This window comes from Capsicum annuum, chromosome 7 (assembly GCF_002878395.1).
Source record: "Capsicum annuum cultivar UCD-10X-F1 chromosome 7, UCD10Xv1.1, whole genome shotgun sequence".
NCBI classification, from domain to species: domain Eukaryota; kingdom Viridiplantae; phylum Streptophyta; class Magnoliopsida; order Solanales; family Solanaceae; genus Capsicum; species Capsicum annuum.
This window is the reverse complement of record NC_061117.1, coordinates 55,791,857-55,814,292: the sequence shown is the minus strand read 5'-3', so window position 1 is coordinate 55,814,292 and position 22,436 is coordinate 55,791,857.

Sequence of the window (22,436 nt, the reverse complement as noted above, 5' to 3'; positions counted from 1 at the left end):
TTAGGATACAAATGAAGCTTACCCTTTCAACATATTCTTAAGCACTCTTGGTGAACCTAAAGTCATAGTCTTAGTATAACAATCTAGGACCCGATGGTCAGGAGCCAACAAATCTATACCCAAGATGACATAAAATCAACCATATCCAATACAATTAGATCAACCCATGTCTTACACATAGCAAAAGTCGCAATACAATATCGGTACATTTGATCCATTACTAAGGAATCTCCTGTGGGGTTTGCTACACAAAATAGCATGGCAAGAGGCTTAGTAGTAGAATTAAAACCTGATGCACAATATGCAGACACATAGAAGAAATTCGATCCCAGATAAAATAATACATGTGTAGGTTTAAAACAAATGGGGATAATACTTATGATGACATTATCATAAGTCCCTACCTTTGTTCTAGTGGTTATAACATAGTGACCGGACCTGATCGAGGGCCTTGTTGTAATGGGCATCCTAAGTCTTACCAACACAGGAAACCACCCCAGTTACCCAACCAAAACTCTAGCAGCCTACCCTGAGTTGGTGAAATTTAAGAATGTAGTAAGATAGTGCAATAGCTCTCATGAAGACTCTAGGAAAAGATCAAAATTGAAACCAACCAAACCAAGTCTAACCATACAAAATGTGCAATCCAATCATACCAAACCTATACCAAAACAAGGGCCATAAACTAGGACATAACCAAAGATGTTCTAAAAGATAATATAATTAATTCAAAAATGAAATATGATGGAACAATGAGAAATTATGTCATATGATGACAACCTTCCAGCTTATTCCTTTGCCAAGGCGGACACCAATACAGATCCCATCTATTCCTACCCATAAAAGTACCAAAAAGCCTCTAACCAAAAGAGTAATAAAATCTAGTTGGTACATGTCCCCAACCATGGCCAAAACCAATATCCAAATTAAAATCAAAGTGTCTAGAAATATCCAGAACATGAAATAGATCCTTTCTTAAGGATAAAAGCTCACCACTTTAGTCTAAATATTGATCCTTAAGTCAATCACAATGTAGGAGTAGTGGAACAGTCGGTTCATGCATAGCATGTGTAAACAACTGCTAATAAATAGGTTAGCGGGTAAACATTAGCATAATCTCAAGATAACGATAAATTAATTCCATTTATAAAACCAAGTAAAATCATCCATATGAACATAAACTTTCATATGCATATATATATAAAACCATGTTGGGAAAGGGGACCAGGTTTAACATGACTTAAAAACCTTTACCTGGGCTATGTGGCTTTGCCTTCCTAAACTACCCATGGTCTATATAGGTTCAACTCCCCCTGTTGAAAAGGCTTTAGTGCATGAAGCCACACAACTAGGGTAGAAAGCCTGGGATGACTAGTACATCCCCTAAAATATAGTGTGACATCATGCACACGGTCCCCAAGTCCAACCTCACATCGACAAATATGAGTTTCCAGTTTTGGTCCCCCTATGACCTCCAGTTTCTATGGTTGTGCTATACCTCCTACTATTATTTCCTAATTAAATTCAATTTCTAAATAACCAAACTATTATTCATTTATTAACTAAGGCCATTAATATTTGTATCATCATACCAATCCTTACTTGTAAGTATTAGCCATAGCCAACCATAGATATGTTTAAGGGGACTTCCAAGTACCCTTCCATTTACCATATTAAACAACTTGGGGAGATTTTATGTACTCTATAAGCATAACAATTTAGCTATTTAACTTTCCAAACCATTTAAACCATGCATAATTACTTTACAAAGTTTTAAAACATGAAAGAGTTCCATTAAAATACTAAATGCCATAAAAACACTCTTATAGGCATTTTGTGAATCACATTGGGGACATAATATAATGAAAACCAATTTCTATTACGACTAAGCCATTCCCATGTAATACAATTGTCCAAAACCACCATTAATGCATTTAAAAGCATAATTAAAACCATAATCAACCTTATAATAACAAAACCCCCAATTAATATTTGAAAACAAAAATCATACAATCAATGAAATCATAAAGACATTTCATAGAGCCAAGCTTTTTGATAGAATTAATAATGAGGGAAGAGAACAAGCCATAAACAGAGATGAAGATGGAATGAAATCACTAAGAAAAACACCAAATCAATCCTCTAGCTGAAACCCTAGTTTTCCTTGCCCAAAAGTAATTAAATGAATTATAGAGAGTTTAAAAGACTTTCTAAGTATTAATGAATGGAAGAATAGGGTAACTAACCTTCCAAGTATGTTAGAAGTCATGGGACCTTATTTGGATTAGGGGGGAAATATCCAGAATAGCCCCACCCAAGTTGCAGAAAAATCTCATCCTAGGGATACGATCGACCCCCACTAGTCGTACCTTTCAATAGGAGTTGCACCCTCTAGTATCCTAGGATCAACCTTTGGATTAAACAATGTCCCGCTTACTAATCATGACACCATATCATATCTAAAGTACATGATCCGTACCCTTCATTTGTACCCCAGACAGATTTAAGCCTAAGGATGATTTAGACATTGTCCTTCATAAGCCTATGAAATAACCCGTACCCTGTCTTACGGCCCATGGTGAGCCACTCGTACTCTGATTCAACCTAAGTAATCATTTATAATATTAATTTAAGGATCCAAACAATCTGTTACCACCAATACAACTCATACCACAAAGTCGTATCAATTCCAGTAAACAAAATCCATTCTACCAACAAACAATGGAAAGAGTACGACTAGACCGTACCATTTGTACCCTAACATACGTCTCATACCCTTGTGATGTATTGGGTCTAGTGACAATAATTCCATGAAATTTTCTATGGTTCGGAAACGATGTTGTTTTAGTCTTCCCCAATGGAAACATTCATCCCCTAATAAGGGACAAGGTATGGATTACCACACGCATGAGTCATTTGCATTATCAAATATATTTCCAATCTTTAAGAAAGCTTGAAAAAAAGAGGAAAAGATATTAAACATTCCTTTAATAAACTCTAAAAATATACATTAAAGAAAACATATCTTCCTCACAAATCTCAGGAGTAAAAAATATAGATATTTTGATTTCATGTCCTCCTCTGCTTCCCACATAGATTTTTCTACCTTATTATTATGCCACATAACCTTAATCGAAGCAATATCCATTGTCTAAAACCAATGCAATTGACTATCCAAGATCTAATTGGGACCTTTTCATAAGAAAGAGAGTCTGAGATACCTAATCCTTCAGAAGGAACAATCAAAGAAGGATCACCAATGCACTTCCTAAATAGGGAAACATGAAATACCAAATGAACTAAGCTCAAGATAGAAGGAAACTCCAACTCATAAGCAACATAACCAATTCTACACAAAACCTCATAAGGACGAACATATCGGGGACTGAGTTTCCCCCTCATCAACCCTAATCTGATGGGTTAAAATGTCTCAACCTACGCTGGCTACGTAGTTCTGGAACACAAGGATGACTACTAAGAATCACACCCTAAAATGGCGGGTGAGTTCCCATCATTGGGTTCACTCGGTGCTAACCTCTACAACTATCTGGAGGGATTAGACATGAATAACTGACTGTGCATGACTTAATATTACTAAATTCCATTGACTGGTGGAATGTTACTGATATCTGACAACTGACTAAGATCATGAGGTTTTCCTAAGTCACATGACTGACTGAAGTCTATGGAATCGTAGCTTGAGTTTGGATATCGTGAAACATGGCATGGATATAGGCATAGAGCTATAGTTTTTGGGTACCAGTACCCCCAGGACTTGATGGAAGGAAACTTACACATATGACTGACTTGATCATAAGAGTAGAGTCCATAATTTATAATATCATAAGTAGGGATATCATATAAAGAATGGTTATCAACAATGTATTGCATGGAAAGGATTTCATATCACATGGAAGTACTAGCAAAATCATAATATCATGTTCATTGCATAATCAAATTGGCAACACATATCAATAGCATGGAAGTTCATGTGGATTGCATGGTTACGATACATCTTGTTCATAAGTAGGATTTGCAAGTAAACATAGTATAATCTCATAAGAATAGTTCATGAGTATTCCAACAACATTTATAAGGCACATTAACAACATAGAAGCCATTGGAACGTAGGGGCATATCATAAATCCTTCACTTAGTCACAATTTATCTATATTGCATGATTTCTAGTTTCTTTGGCATTTTATAAAACACCTTACATGCACATCTTAAGCATAGGTGAAATCATCAAATTATACATCATGAACAACCAAATTTACATATTTCCAACTCATATGATATCATGAAATTCAAAAAAAAACATATAAAGATTCCATCTTGGGAATCACCCAATATCAACAACATGATCATCAACACCTAACAATATAGAAATCATAATTTATAATTAAAAAGAAGGTTTTTCAGCTTTATGGATGAAAGGGATCCATAAATCAACTCACGTATACCTTAGAAGAAAGATTCTTGATTATTGACAGAGGAATTTCCTTAAAATCAGATCTTCAAAATTAGTTATGCAACCCTAGTTGTTTTTCTCTTTTAGTTCTCTTGGATGATGAGCTTTGAGATGATAATAGGGTTGTAATATGTTTAGAAGCTATATATTTCGTAGGGTTAAGTTTGGGGACGTTTAAGGAGTGTTAAAAGACTTAATTACCCTTAAAATAACTCAAAACGGAGTATTTTGGACACCTAGAACTGGCTTAGACGGCGCCCAAGTGATTACCTAAGCTAGGTTGGGCAGATCCTAACCAATCACCTAGGTTTGGGTTGGGCGGCGCTTAACCAATCGCCTATAGTTATTGTCTCTCACGAAAATGGGCATAACTTTTTGATTGGTTATTGGATTAAGGCGAAATTGATATCGTTGGAAAGCAAATTCAATTCTCTACAATTTGGAGGGTATAAATCAGCCCAAATAACGCATTAACATTGAGTTATACTCTTTCAAAGATGACCCTTGCAAAATTAAACACTAAAACTTAATGGATTCAAAAACTCTTAGCTTGTATTACCTTAAGTGACTCACATGAACATGCTTAATGCATCATAAGATATCCTATCACTAGGATATTCATTGTAAGTCATGTACTCAAGTATAAATCACAGGATAGGAGATTTCATACATAGGAATACTTATTCACTTCCTAGCTTAGAAACATGCGGGGTATTACAACTTTTCTTTATTTGAATTCCCATACAACGATAGTTATCATTCTAGTATTTAGATGGCTCCATTTAAGGATCTTCATCTGAGGAAATATAGGTCTGTAATTAGTTGGTTTGAACATGGTTTAGAGAAAGTCTTAGGGCAGCCCAGTGCCGACAGAAATCATATGCATATGTTCGGATAAAATATCTCGAGTTTGAGGTTGGTGATTTTTTATACTTGAAAATCTCTCCCATAAAGGGAGTGAAGAGCTTCGACAAAAAAGGGAAACTCAGTCCCTGATATGTCAGTCCTTACTGAATTCTCAGTTGTTTTGAAAAGGTATCTTACGAGCTTGATTTGCCTTTAGATCTAGCTTCAATACACCCTGTGTTCCATGTCTCGTTGTAGAAGAATTATATTGGTGAGCCCACTATATTTGTTTCCTTAGAAAGGTAGATGTTCAGAACAGTCTTTCCCATGAGGAAGTTCCAATCAGAATTCTTGATCATCGACTTCGTAGACTAAGGAACAGAGCAGTTCCACTAGTCATAGTTCTTTGGCAGAATTAGTCCGTTGAGGGAGATACATTGGAAGAAGAAGCAGATACGTGGACCAAGTATCCTTACCTATTCTACACAAACTCATATTCTCTTAAGGTATCAGCCTTTCTTAGATTTACCTAGTTCCATGTTCAGTTACAGTTACAAACTTCAGCTATCATTTTTTATCATTCCAATGTCAATCATGCATTCATGAATCATCTTAACCATATCTTAATGCATCATATATGCATGTTTAGTATGTAAACTCAATCTATTAGTATTCCTTAGCTTAATATATCTCATTTAAGGATGAATGTTCCCAAGGGGTAGATATTGTAATACCCCATATTTCCCTAGCCTAAAATTAAACTCTTACCACATGAGTTATTCCATATAAATTTTTAAAATACTCAAAATTTTTCAGTTTAGATCTTACCATTATGTAGAGAATTTAGTCAGCTTCTCAGTGATATAAAGTTTACCCAAATCCGACACTCGAGTGAAAAGTTACAGCCATTTTTGTAAGATAGTGTACCTCCCGGAACATCAACACATCATGGAGGAATACCAAATGGAAATTGTCAAAATCCAGTGGTCCATCACAATAATGGCGCATCTCGCTAAGCATCATTTTCAAAATTGTCCTTTTTTAGTGAAGCTCTGCAATTTAACCGCGTTGTGCTGAGTCTAAAAAATCTATAAGGTAACACAATTCCACCATATCGCACCAAGCCCTTAGTAACCAATTGTCTATTTCCATTGACATGGCGTGATAGCTCCGCATCATGCCAGTATGCCAAATTGAGATTTTTCAGTTAGTTTTAAGATTATATTCCTAGGGTTTTTAAGTCCTTTTTCTTTACCCCAGTTAGCCCAAAACACGAAATTTAATCCCTAAAAACCTAATTAGTAATTATTTAATTAAATTTTTCCCTAAAATCAAGAACATTCTCTCAATTGTCAAAACCCTAACCTTTAAGAAACAATGTCAAATCACAAGAACTCACCATCAATTCTCACGAATTCATCAACCCAGATATGTTAAGTCATTATCCATGGGTTCCTTTTACCAATGTAGTCCAAGTATCCGATTTTACTAACAAATTCATAATCTTTTCTATTTATTATGATTTTAAATTAGGATTTTAAGCATAAATCCACTTGAATATTTATTTTATACCATGCTTCAGTGATATTATTGTTGTTGTCAAATCCCATATGTTTTAATGTTATTATTCACCAAATTGAATCTTGATTTAGAGTCGTAGACATTTAATTCATGCTATTACTTTAAGTTCCACATCATTCCCATGTCTAATTTAAACTATCAGCTACAAGTGATTGATAAAATAAATACAAGAAGGAATATTTGATAAGTACTTTCATGTTATGTCCTTCAAGCTCAACATTATATTACGATTATTGATTTTGAGCCCTGTGGGTTTTGAATGCCTGAAAACCATTGTTTTTTATTTAGTCTTATTTGAGTATATACAGAGTAGCTTCAAAATATATTTTGAGCATTATCAAACAAGTCAGTTAAACTCAAAACAGTTTAGTAATCCAGCATCATTCAGTTGGGAGTAGAATTTAGCATCGAGCGAGTGCAGGGATGATGGCTTCTCCATCAGATAGGCAGAGTCATTAGTAGCAGTCCCTGTACTCCTGAACTATATAGCCAGCATAGGATATGAGAAGTCTTCCATCAATTTAGGCTTAACTATCTCGTAGGGGTCACCCGTAGGTTCAGGCTTAACACTCTTACTACTTCAGGAAAATACAGTACTTCAGTATAGTGGATCCACACAACCAGCATTAGATCCTGGGGAACGGGACTAACACCATTTAATCTGGGGTTATAGTTTGGACCTTCATTACTCATATTGGGGCATTTCGGTTAGATGATACCTCTCATAGTCTCAAGTTATAGTCTCAGTTCAAAAATTAGTTCAGTAACTCAGTTTTAGGTTACTTGACCATAGCATACAGATATTATACATTCAAACATAAGAATTTCAGTATTTCAGTTTACAAACTACATTGGGTTCGTATTATATTCTTGGTCATAAAGTCTCAGTATTTATAGATTTGTTGTATTCTCAGTATCTACAAACATTATGCACTCTATTCAGTATCTCATGTTATTCGTATATATATTTAGAAAATTATTTGTTCATTTTCATAAAACCATGCATATTTTCCTACCTCAGTTAGCATACTAGTATATTCAAAGTACTGATCGCATACCCTTTTCTTGAACTATGATGTTTCATATCATAGGTTTGGATGTCCAGTTCCCGGATCGCACTTAGACTTCTCTGGTTTTTAGCAGTAGCAATGGTGATTCCTCATATTTGAAGGACAAATTATTTTATTTCATTCTTTTAGTTTAGTAGTCAGTTGGAGTTAGTTAGGGCATGTCACATCAACTCATATTTAATTAGTTTAGAGGTTTTCAAACACTACTGTCAGTTATTTCATATTAAGACTTCAGTTGATATAGTCAGATTATTGGATCAATTTGGTATTTATAGATTTTTTCTATTTTCATTACTTAAATCCTTATGGAATAACTGTTGTTCTTCCATATTATGATTATATTATTTAATGGTCATGGCAGGTACCAGCTCATGAGTTAGCTTGTGGTCCCTCGAGACTTTAAGCACTGCGTGACGCCTAGGGTGCACTCTTGGGTCATTACAATATATGTAGATAAATATCCCTGCAATTAAGTAGCCAAAAGGGCTAACAAGGTTCCGGACACAACTTTTTCAACTTCTACACCAAAAGAGGCTTCTTCTAGTGCCTGCACTGATTGGAATTATTTCCATGCTCTTTCTATGTTTAAGGTATTGTAATCACCCTATAGATTATTTCTTATTATTCAGCTTATATTCATTGTTAGAGCTTTTCCATAGATACCCCCATTCATTTATCACATAATGTAACCCATAGTTTCGTCACCGGGCAGTCTATTTTATTTTTGGAACAATTTCTCCATTTAGAAATCATCGTTGGTTCAAAATAGACATCGAGCAAAAACTTCAGCGAAACAATATTGGTGCACATTTTCACTATGCCAGCAATACTAAAATATACATTTTAGGTTGGGTAGATGTTTAGTTCAGATTTGGCTATACCTGAACACTTTTTGACTAGTTGGTCAGAAAGTTGATAAATTGGAAATTAAAATATAGGGCCTACATTTGGTCAAAATGACCTCAGACGTAAAATCTAATTTTGCGATCACATCTAGAAAATCAAAATCAATATGCTTGGAAATCTCATTTACTCATATTGTAATTCAGATGTATCTTGAGGCCTTGTCTTAAAATTGGAATCAATTTCCAAGTTTCAGTCATCGTCTACTGCTTCTCCCTCTTCTCCATTATATTATAAACCATGTAAAAAAATTTAATTCCTAAGGTCATCTGAATAATCCATCGAAAGCTCGACGGTCCGTCAACCCGGCCGTCGCACCTGAGCGGTTCCGACTACTTTCAGTAAAACGGGCATAACTTCCTCGTTCAATGTCGGATTATGAAGAAATTGGTATCAATGGAAAGGTTATTCGATGCTCTATATCAAAAAAAATTGATATTAGGTAAATTATACATGGTTCAAAATATTTTACACTTGTTAAGACACTTCTCAACCTTTTAGGGATGGATTTACACTTTACTCTACACGTTCTAAGGCTCAGACAATGAGAGAATTTTGTCGAGTCTTACAATATATCCCCCTTGGAAACATTCATCCTCAAATGTCACTTGATAGGATAAGAATAGTGATCAACTGAACTTACTCAAGGAATGAGAGCATCAGAAACATGACTACGCAATTGGAAATACTGACATACTGAGCTCTTATATTGGACATGCATATTTGATGCATGGAATACTCGACTGAAGCTACTTATACCCTAAATTCTCATAATAGACATGCATATCTGATGCATGGACTCATAACTGAGTTGATCTCATGAATGCATGACTAAACACATAGAAAAGCTGAACTATTTCTACTGAACATGCATATCTAATGAATGAATGTCTGACTTTAATGACTCTCGAAAGCATTACTTGCTATGCAATGATAACTGATGTCAACTTCGTAAGAAGAGTCTGAACATGTAACTGAATGAGTCTAATGACATAAAATCATCATAATAGTGAGGGGTATCTCCCCCTTGGGACTCTATGTCCCTCTATAAAAACCTTGTTGAAATACTAGGTCAGTGCACGGGGCACCTACGAACTAGGTTAGGATTGACCAACTGAGATTTGAAACTAATGCATGACTAATGCTGACGTATAAGCTCAAAATGGGAGCAAAGGATCTAACAATGGAAATCATAAAGATGAATGACTCATAACATAGCCAATCTATATCAGGGAACCTTTCCTGATCTTGGTGGGTCTGTAGCGCCTAGAGTGTATTCTGATGCTGAACCACTATTGGCACCGAAAGGGGTACTCTGCTGATGAAACTCTCTACCTCTTTGAGCTAGCTATCTATATTCTTGCATTTTGTTTCCTAGATTACCTCACCCAAAGAAAACATCACTACCAACTTTACACACACCTAGGTGGCTCTTGCCCACTCTCCACAGAGCGAATAAGTACGAACACCACTCTTAGCTTTATGATCTGGTGCCCCATAATGACTGATACCCCCGAGCTTTGGTGCGGGTACACTAGCTGAGGATGGAGCTGGGACTGAAAATCTCTGGCTATGCTTAGGACGGCTACTACCCTGGGACCCTACCGGAGAGAAACTATGACTATATGTTCTGGCTTTCTTACTCACTCTATCTCTTTTTTTTGTCTTATCTGCCTCAATCTTCTATGCGTGCATCATCATTCTAGCAACGTCTATATCTCTATTGAGCATTGCAGCTCTACACTCATTCAACACCAACCCGTACACACAAGTCACAAACTTACTTATACTCGCTCTAGGGTCATCTATCAAGTCAGGGGCATACTTAGCTAACTAGTTAAACTTAAGAAAATACTCTTTCACTATCATGGATCCTTGCCTTAGGTTCATGAACTATTCTACCTTAACTTCTCTCATCTCTAGTAGGAAAAACTTATTTAGAAAGGCATCCAAAACATCCTACCAAGTCATGAGAGTTGCATCCTCCTCTCTACTCTTCTTCCACATCACTACCCAATCATGAGCAATATCCTTCAGCCTATAGGACACTAAATCCATACTCTTTTCCTCAGACATATGCATAATTTAGATGATCTTCCTCACTTCCTCTAGATAAAGTTGTGGTTCCTCACCTGCTACTGACCTAAGGAATTCTGGCGAGCTCATTCTCATGAACTCTCTAATTCTGGCTATGGCTGAATCCCCATTTTGCTGAGGTGGGGCCACAGCCTGGCAATTTCTCTGAACGCTAGTTGCCACAGATTGGGCTAGCCCTTGAAAAGCTAGCCAAAACTCTGTATGTAACACATTCTCTTTCACAGGATCTACTGGCTGAGGTGGCTGGTCATCAACCCTATGGGCATTATCTCTGCAAGAATACATACTTTGTAAATGGTAGAAAGAGGTGTATTATACTGAGGATTAACTTTAGCTCATACTCACTCGCATGACATGATTGCTGAAAGAAGGGAAATTGCTCCTAAAAACATCTATAGCCTCTTTGACATAAATGTGGTATGAAACACACTCATGCATAAGGCTCTATTAGATCCGTCTTTTCAGAATCCCTAGGACTCTATTCAGCCTTAGGCTCTGATACCAAGTATGTAATGATCCAATTTTCAGGAACTGAAACATCACATGGTGCTCATGATGACAAGGAACTAGAAGCTAACCATCAACATAATAAATGCAGAAACTAGCCCTAAGGCTTAAAACATCTAAAAATACTCAAAACTAAAAACTGAATACTGATAAATTTTTCTGAAAACCCTCTAAACTATCTGAGCTGTAGATTTGATGGGATATGTCCCTAACTAACTTCGTCTACTTAAAATAAACTAAGTCTGATGGAAAAATGAAATAAAAGGATCATCCTTAAATAAAGAGGACTCACTGCTACGTCTACTTATGCTAAAAGGGACTGAGCTGCTTGGGGTACTCTGGATCTTGTGCCTCTAAACCTATGGTTCTAATAAAACACCATAGTGAAATCCGTTAGTATAGGAATCTACAAAATTTGAAGATAAGGTAAGGCTAAATACAAGGGCTTATGCATGAATAATTACTTAACTGAATAATCATAAGAGTACTGAAGGAGTACACATGCATGAATGCACAAATCAAAACTGAAATCATCGTGACTCAAAATACTGCAACTCGAGTACTGCATTTCTAGCATTTGAGCTCACACTAATTCTGAGATACTGAAATACTGAATCTCCTGATATTGATAACTGAGTGCTAGAGTTGAGATCAGTCTTATCTAGTGAGAGATCTCTAAAACTGATGATACTAAAACTGATTAATTAAATTAGTCATATCAAGAAATGAAAGCTAAGCTTAATACTCTCAACTGACTGAATCTGAGATCAATCCTCTCTAAGGGATGATCCCTGAATCTACTATCAAAGATAAGAAATGATTATGTCCGAGATCAAACCTATCTGGTAGAAAAATCTCTAAATCTGCTAATGAGAATACCCAACTGAATATAAGATAGAGATTAAGCCTATCTAATGGGTGATCTCTGGATCTGAAAATAAGATTACTCAAATGAATCTGAGACTGACATCAAGCCTATCTAATGAGTGATCTTTAGTTTTGATAATCATATTACTCAACCAAATCTGAGACTGAGATCAAGCCTATCTAACGGGTGTTCTCTGGATCTGATAATGAGATTACTCAACTAAATCTAAGACTTAGATCAAGTTTATCTTATAGGTACTCTCTTGATCTAATAATATTGATACTGGATAACTTTATGTGAGACCATGCCTATCTAGTGGGTGGTCTATGAATCGATGGAACTATCTAAGTTCCTTACTAATATAGGTAACTGTATCTGATAGTTCTAATTCTGAGTTCTACTCTAAAGACTGATATAGAAACTGCAACTGTAGGAGTGCTTACTTAATCGACATGCCCTGAATCTAAACTGGTAGGGTCCAACCTATAACCCCAGCTTGAAGGGTGTCAATTACTTACCTCTCTAATGGGTGACCCTTGTATCAAGTCAAGCCTAAGGTAGTATAATAGTCTACCTTTTTTCTAACAGGTGACTCCTGCATCCTGTGCTGGCTATACAGTTCTGTAGTTCAGGGATTGCTCTTAGCGAATCTGCCTTTCTAATTGGGAGCCGTCATCCCTGCACTCGCTCGGTGCTAGCTCCTTCCCCAAACTGAAAAACTCTTAACTTATTCTCAACTGAAGTTAAACTGAGCCGAATCTAATACTGATCATGTTTCTCTACTGACCTGACTGAGTTATGTTGAATTCACTTGGTTCTACATCTAACGAAATACTAAGGAATCTCGTAATCTGACTAAATAATACTGAGCTCGAGATAGCTTACTCGAATACTACTAAGGACTGAACTGAACACTTGATTACAACTAGATCTAAGCTGACTACTGAGCCAAGGCTACAATACTAACGACCCTGAGATTACTGAAATTTTTGGGATTTCTCAGTTTTTGCAACTATCTAAGAGATTTGAGTTTTGTAACTCACTGAGATTTAAGAAACGTGGTTTGACTGAGATTATCATGAAAACTGATACGGTCTCTAGACAGTAGCTAAATTATCTGTTATAAATACCCCTAGGCTCGATAACGTAAAAGTAAAACATAAACATTAATGACCATGGACATCCATTCACCATCACAATCATTAAAGCATTTCTTCAAACACTTAGGATTCAGAAACATGTGATAATATAGGGAGACATGCTATTGGTTCATACTATTTTCAACAAGGTCTTGCATCAAATACATAACATGTATAAAGAGCACATAATTGGGGAATTTCATGCTATCATGCCACAAGTCACTCACTAAGGCTTTTCAACAAACACTTGGCATGCATGGGCTTGCACATAATTAGGGATATAAAAGGTTTTAATTTTATAGAAACCCTAATTTTTGATGTTAAAGATGAAGAATAAAATAGTGAGCCTTAATTGGATATAAATCAGGGCTGAAAAGAGTGGGAAAATACTAAAAAGCATTTTTAAAATCGAGTAAAAAATACTAAACGAGGTTGCGACGATCGAAGTGACAGTCCGTCACTTAGTCTAACGGTCCATCGCACGTTGGCCAGGATGAGGTCACACTACCTCAGCGGCGACGGTCCTAGCGAAGGTTCATCGCAGCCTTGACGGTCCATTGTCCTAGACATCACACTTGCACCAAGAAAGGGAGTCACTGCCTTGGTTACGATGCGCTGGACAATTGTCCATCGCACGCTTGACGGTCCATCAACCTAGCCATCACACTTGGGTGGTTCCGACTAGTTTCAGTAAAATGGCCATAACTTCCTCGTCCGATGCCAGATTTTGAAGAAATTTTCTCACTTCCAAGACATTTGTCAACTATTTAGGGCCGATTTACACTTCACACAACACGTTCTATGTCTTAGACTACGAGAAAATTTTGTGGGGCCTTACAATATATCCCCTTAGATACATTGGTCCTTGAATGTCTCTCCATAGGCTAAGAATAGTGATCAAATTAACTTACTCAAGGAATAAGAGAATCTGAAATATGACTACGTAATTGGAAATAATGATATATTGATCTCTCATACTGGATATGCTAATCTGATGTATGGAATACTCGACTGAAGCTACTCATATGCTAAATTCTTATAATAGACATGCATAATAGATGAATGGACTCATAACTGAGTTGATCTCATGAATGCATGACTGAACACACTGAGAAACTGAACTATTTCTACTGAACATGCATATCTAATGCATGAATGTCTGACTGAACTGACTCTTCAAAGCATGACTTGGTATGCAATGATAACTGATGTCAACTTCGTAAGAAGAGTCTGAACATGCAACTGAATAAATGTAATGATATCAAAGAATCACTATAGTATGGGGTATCTCCCCCTTGGGAATCTATGTCCCTTTACAAAAACCTTGCTGAAATATGAGGGCAGTGCACGGGGCACCTATGAACTGGGCCATGATTGACCGACTGAGATCTGAAACTAAAGCATGACTAATGCTGACATATAATCTCAAAATGGGAGCAAAGGATCTAATAATGCATATCATAAAGATGAAGGAATCATAACATACCCAATCTATATCAGGGAACCTTTCCTAATCATGGTGGGTTAGAAGCGCCTAGAGTCTATTCTGACGTTGACCACTATTGGCACATCACTAATGGATTCTCGCATTCTGTAGCCTAGATTACCACACCCAAATAACACATCACTACTGGCTCTACACACACCTAGGTGGCTCTTGCCATACTCTTAACAAAGCGGATAAGTACGACACCACTAGCACTACTCAAGGATTTGGTGTCTGGTGCCCAATCATGACTAATCCTCTTAAACTCTGGTGTAGGTACACCAGCTGAGGATGGAGCAAGGACTGAAAATCTCTAGCTATGCTGAGGACGGCTACCAGCCTGGGACCCTACCTGAGAGAAACTATGACTATTTGTTCTGGCTTTCTTACTCACTCTCTCTCTCTTTATTTTGTCTTATCTACCTCAATTTGATGTGCACGCATTATCAATCTAGTAAGTACCATATCTCTATTGTTCATAGCATCTCTAAACTCTTTCAACACAAACCCGAACACATACCAGTCACAAACTTACTCATACTCCCTCTAGGGTTATCTATCAGGTCAAGGGCATACTTAACTAACTGGTTAAACTTAAGAAAATACTCTTTCAATATCATGGATCCTTGCCTTAGGTTCATGAACTCTTCTACCTTAGATTCTCTCATCTCTAGCGGGAAAAACTTATCTAGAAAGGCATCTTAAAACTCCTACAAAGTCACGGGAGTTGTATCCTCCCCTCTACTCTTCCTACACATCACTACCCAATCATGAGCAATATCCGTCAGCCTAAAGGACACTAACTCAACACTCTCCTCCTTAGAAATATTCATAATCTAGGTGATCTTCCTCACCTCCTCTAGATAAAGCTACGGGTCCTCACCTATTATTGACCCAAGGAATTCTGGCAGGCTCATTCTTATGAACTCTCTAATTTTAGCTACGGCTAAACCCCCATCTTGCTGAGGTTGGGACACAGCTTGACGGTTTCTCTGAACACTAGTTGTCACAGCTTAGGCTAGCCTTGAAAACCTACCCAAAACTCTACATGTGACACATTCTCATTCTCAGGATCTACTGGCTGAGGTGGCTGGTCATCAACCCTATGGGCATTATGTCTGTGAGAAGGCATACACTATAAATGGAAGAAAAAGGCATATTAGACTGAGGAAAAATTTGAGCTCATGCTCACTCGCACGATATGAATGCTGAAAGAAGGGAAACTACTTCTAAAAATATCTTATAGCCTCTTTTACAAAAATGTGGTGAGAAATATACCCATGCACAAGACTCTATTAGATCCGGCTTTTCAGACTCACTAGGAAACTATTGAACCTTAGGCTCTGATACCAAGTTTTAATGATGCAATTTTCTGGAACCAAAATATCACACGGTGCTCATGATTTCAAAGAACCACATGCAACCCTTTACTGATATCTATACCTGTGCATTGCATAATATAAATAGTAAATGCAGAAACTGACCATAAAGTTCAAAACATCTAAAAATACTTAAAACTAAAAACTTAATATTTTCATTCGTCTAAAAAGCCTCTGAATTGTCTGAGCTGTGGAGTTGATGGGACATGTCAACAACAAACTTCGTCTATTGAAAATAAACTAAGTCAGATGTGATAGTAAAAAATAAGGATCATCCTCAAATAAATTGTAACTACTTCTACATCTACTTCTACTGACATGGACTGAGCTGCTTGTGGTACTCTAGATCTCGTGCCTCTTAACCTGTGGTGTCAAATAAAATACCATAGTGTAAATTCATCAGTACGGGAATCTACCGAATTTAAAGATGAGGTAAAGGTAAATGCAAGGGCTTTAACTTAGTAATCATGAGAGTACTGAATGAGAACACATGCATGAAAGCAAAAATCATAACTGAAATAATTATGACTCGAAATACTGCAACTTAAGTACTGCATTACTGGTATTTAAAATCACTACTAATACTAAGATACTGAAAAATTGAATCTCTTGATATTGATAACTGAATACTGGAGTTGAGATCAGTCTTATTTAGCAAGTGATCTCGAAATCTGATGATACTGAAACTGATTAACTTAATATACTTATATCAATGACTTAAAGCTGAGCTTACTACTCTCAACTGACTGAATTTGAGGTCAAACCTCTCTAAGGGATGATACCTGAATCTACTATCAATGATAAGAAATGATTATGTTTGAGATCAAACGTATTTAGCAGAAGATCTCAAAATTTGATAATGAGAATACCCAACTAAATATGAGACTGAGATCAAGCCTATCTAACGGGTGATCTCTGGATCTGAAAATGAGATTACTTAACTAAATTTGAGACTGTGATCAAGCCTATCTAACGAGTGATCTATGGTTCTAATAATGAGATTACTCAACTAAATCTAAGACTGAAATCAAGCCTATCTAACAGGTGATCTCTGGATCTGATAATGAGAATACTCAACTGAATCTAAGACTTAGATCAAGCCTATCTAGCAGGTGATCCATTATTAAATGGAACTATCTAAGTTCCTTACTGATATAGGTGATTGTATCTGACAGTCCTGATTTTTGCATTCTACTCTAAAGACTGATATTGAAACTACAACTGTGGGAGTGCTCACTTAACCACCATGCCCTGAATCTTAACAAGGTCTTGCATCAAGTACTTAGTTTGTATAAAGAGCACATAATTAGGGAATTTCATGGTATCATGCCACAATTCCCTCACTAATGCTTTTCAACAAACACTTGGCATGGATGGGCTTGCACACAGTTGGGAATTTCTAGTCAACATCCTATAATGTCTCTAATTTCTTCACATAAACATTTTATCAAACATATGGGGAGTATGCTTTGCCTATTCAATAATTTCTACACATAATTGACATGAACACATCACTTAGAAAGCAACTTAAAGAGAATTTATCATGAAAATCACATGAATATCACATACTAGGGTTAAAACTTGAAAATCTTGTAAACAAACATGAATCAAAACTCAATAATAGCATGGACAACAATATGAATACACAAGAATCATGTAAACTCATTAACATAAGATATTTGAAATTTCAAAAATGATTCTTGAGCTTCTTGGATGAAAGGAACCAAGAATCAATATTTGTATACCTTAGAAAACTTTTTCTTGAAGGCTCTTGGAGAGATTCTTGATTTCTCCTCATTTTTCTTGAAGAAGAAAGAAAGCTTTTGATTTTATAGAAATTCTAATTTTTTATGTTAAAGATGAAGAATGAAATTATGAGTCTTAATCGGATATAAATAGGGGCTGAAAAGAGTGGAAAAAGGACCAAAAAGCCCTTTTAAAATCGAGTTAAAAATGTTGAATGAGGGTTTTGAAGGTCGAAGTGATGGTCCATCGCTTAGTTTGACGGTCCTAGCGACGGTGCGTCACAGCCTGTACGGTCCGTCGTCCTGGATGTCACACTTTGTAAAACAAAGGGAGTCACTTCCTTTGTTGAGATGGGTTGGGCTATGGTCCATCGCAAGCTCGATGGTCCATCAACTCGACCGTCGTACCTAGGCGATTCCGACTCCTTTCTGTAAAATGGCCATATCTTCCTTGTCCGATGACAAATTTTGACAAAATTGGTATCGATGGAAAGCTTATTCACTGATCTACATGAAAAAAAGTTGATATTAGGAAAATTCTACATGGTTCAAAATATTTCTCACTTAGGAAGACACTTCTCAACCTTTTAGGAATGAATTTACACTATACTAAACATGCTCTAAGGCTAAGGCTATGAGAGAATTTTTCTGGGTCTTACAATATTACTCTAAGGTTGTCATCCCTATACAAGGAGAAATTTTAGTGAGATGCTTACATGGTAACAAATTCTATGACTAACATTACATCCCCAACAAATCATTATGGGTTTTCACTATCACATATACTTTCCACCACAACTCAAATTAGTTTATCAAACCATATAACTTGCCTCAACCACTCAATGTCAAGACCAATAAATTACTATCATGTATTGATTATAGGGATATGCATATGTATAAGCACCTCTATTAACTCTACCCCCCAGTACAACCTACAACTGTTGATCCTCGATCATAGCTAATCAAACTTATTTTGACTAACCTTATCAACATAACTACACCATATTTATGGTATACTATTTACCAATATTTATCCCATACGATAAGAATAAACTCAATATCAAGTTATAATGAGCCAATTACAAGGTCTGTCTAGAAACCATGCCTCCTCATTAAGCCTATGCACTTTATCTTGATATCACTTTATTCATATCCTTAAAACATAACCAATTCTATTCATTCATAGTAACCATTCATTAGGAAATCAATGCCCCTTACCCTCCTAATATCAATTAAATGTTTTACCCAAATACGCTACATAATTGCCAGTCACACAATTAATGTCTAACTTACCAATGTTACGTAAAGCCTGTATTACAACCTCCCCCTTCCTATAATGGGAAACAACTAATTTAATATAAATAGCCATTTCTCCTTAGTTTTAAGTCACCAAGGTTGTTCAAAGTAACTTAGTTTATGGAATTTTAACCAATCACTTAGTAAAGCATCATTAAAAAGTCAACTCATTAACTAGATTATTAACCCAAAGATGACCCAATAGCACTTCAGGCCCATATATAATCATTAAAGATTAGACAACATAAAGATTCCAACTATAATCAAAGGGTTCAACCACCCAAGGATCATAGGTATAGTCATCACAGGTTCGGACTGTGCAAAAATCCCATATATAATCATCAATGGTTGGACTACACAAGGAACTTAAGTATATTTTCAAAGACTAAAAGAAATCTTAGTATACTTGAAAATCACACCTAGCCTCTACAATTCACAGATAGTCTTCCATAATAACTCATCTTAAATCACTCATAATATCCACTTACATGACTAAAATAAACCCATCACACAGTAAAGCGATGATATAGTAAATGTAATGACAATCCAGATAAAGAGTACACGTAGCATTCAACTATAACATAACAAGACCTTTAAAGAAGAAGTATTTTTCCAATAAACCTAATAGATCAATTAATGATGGAGCTATATTTACCAATGAGACTAACTATGATAGTACTCACTACATTAAATAATATAACCACCTAAAAGATGCATGTACGACCCATGCAAAACACAATTCACAACTTTAAAATATAAGTTTTATACTTGTAATTGACCTTTACTTTTCAAAATAACATGATTCCAACCTTTCAAACATTACAATATAACAAAGGGACCAACTATTCCTAATTGTGATAGTTGGTATTCCAATTACACTTATGTTAAAGAGGCAGCATAGAAATAACATGATAGGATAGAAAAAAAATAAAATAGAATCCTAAATACCTTATAGATTCCTATAGATTTGATGTAGATTCCAAAACACCAATCCAAAAAACTTTACTCAATATTTTCTCTTATATTAGGAGACTGATAAATTGTACTTTCATACTATCTTGTCATGACCCGGATCACGAATAGTGCATGCACCTACATAATGTTACCCTAAATATGAGAACTTTTTTCACCCAACCATTTAATTACTATTGAAGATATTAAATATAGAGTCAAGAATAATTATTAAATAAACCTTCTATTTAAGTAAAACTTGACAAAAAGTATATTGAAAAATTCTACTGAGCGACATTATAGAATCTAGTCTAAACTGGTACAAGAGTACTAATAAAATGGAGGAACAACAAATAATTTTGACTTTACAAAACTAGTTTGGTAGGTTAAGTTCTATGATGACCTTAGACACAACATCCATGTATGAGTAGGATTACAGGACCACTTTACTTATATAAACTCTAATAGACCAGAAGTATGGATATATTCCTAAATAGATACACAACAAATGTAGTATCAGTACAACCACACATACTGTTATGTATTATTGCCCGACCAGGGTTAGGAACATAAAAAAACATATAGCAAATAAGAAGAGATCATCACAATCATATACGTTAATATCTTAACATAATTAATTTACTTCAACTTCAAACTTTAGTATATTTCTTTTATTCAATGCAAAAAATATTTACCCTTAGTGCATGATTAACTTACTATAGTATATTAATTAATCTAAACCATAATTCTTATGTACGTACGTTGTTACAACAACTCTCTATAAATCACTTTTTTTCTCATTAATAATTTTTCATGAGAACTATCTCTCTATATTTTTCTATTATTAACCATTAATCTTGCAATAAATAAGTCAATCATAAAATCCACAACTTTACATGAGAGGACAGTAAAATATACATCACGTATAACTATATACATAGGAACATAATAATTATATGCAATCCAAAACATATCATATATTCTATTTTGCATGCAATGCAGAATCACAGCCATCAACTTAAATGGTCCACTCAGAGAACCATACTATCTCATCAAATAACTGGTCCACATAAGGAACCATGATATATCATTAACATAACTAGGTCTTGAAACATACCAGATTTTGGCCTTCTAAAATTCTTGAGCGTTGAGCTCACTGTCCTAGTAACAAATCATTATACGAATTGCATGGTTGGGTATGAGCTAATGTGACCTTAGTCATTAGGTGTACAGTGGGTGGTGGTCGAGTTTTTCTTTTTGGTGGTATGAGTTGCTAGGAGTGGTGATGAGTCATTATGAAGATCCTTAACCAAATCAATTCCACAGTGTCTTAACTTAGCTATGAGTACGAGTCACTCACTATGAGATGTGAGGATAGGTTACGCGTTTTAGGGTAGAGTCATATGTTGCCCATTGTCCAATCCATTTGGTTCTGTCTTGGATACAACAAGACCATACAAGTCATATGGTAAAATTATGAGTAGGGTCATAGAGTCGTATGGTGGATAGTGTATGGATTTCCAACTCATTGTCTTGGTGACGACTTAAAGGTTTTAGTCATATGTTTTGTTCACAAGTCAAGGGGTGGACTCATAACCACCTGTGGTTTTTTTATAGGTTTTAGCTAGGGGCACTTTAGAGATTTCTATCATAAAACCCTTAAGACCCCATGTCCTAATACTAATATTTATTAATTAATTCCACCCTTTACAAGATTAAACATCCTTTTTACTCTATCAAAATCCTCTCAAGCAAAATTGGCTAGGGATTTTCCAAAGTGTTTGTCTAAGATATTAAGGATCAATTTATATCCATGAATCTATGTAATTGAGTCTTGTGAATCTTCCATCATTATTACTTTAACAAAAGCACATATTTAAAGCATTGTGCATGAACCATTAATGGTGGTTTTGAAGCCAAGGTTGAGGGGTTTGAGTCCATATAATTGAATATTATTTTTATGTTTTAAAGTATGACTATGCATATTTTTAATTATAGTTTTGCATATGTAGGTTCATAATAATGGTGATTTGGTTGAGGGGTCATGGTTGAAACCCAAATTTGATGATTTTGGCTGTGATAATGAAATGCTCTTAA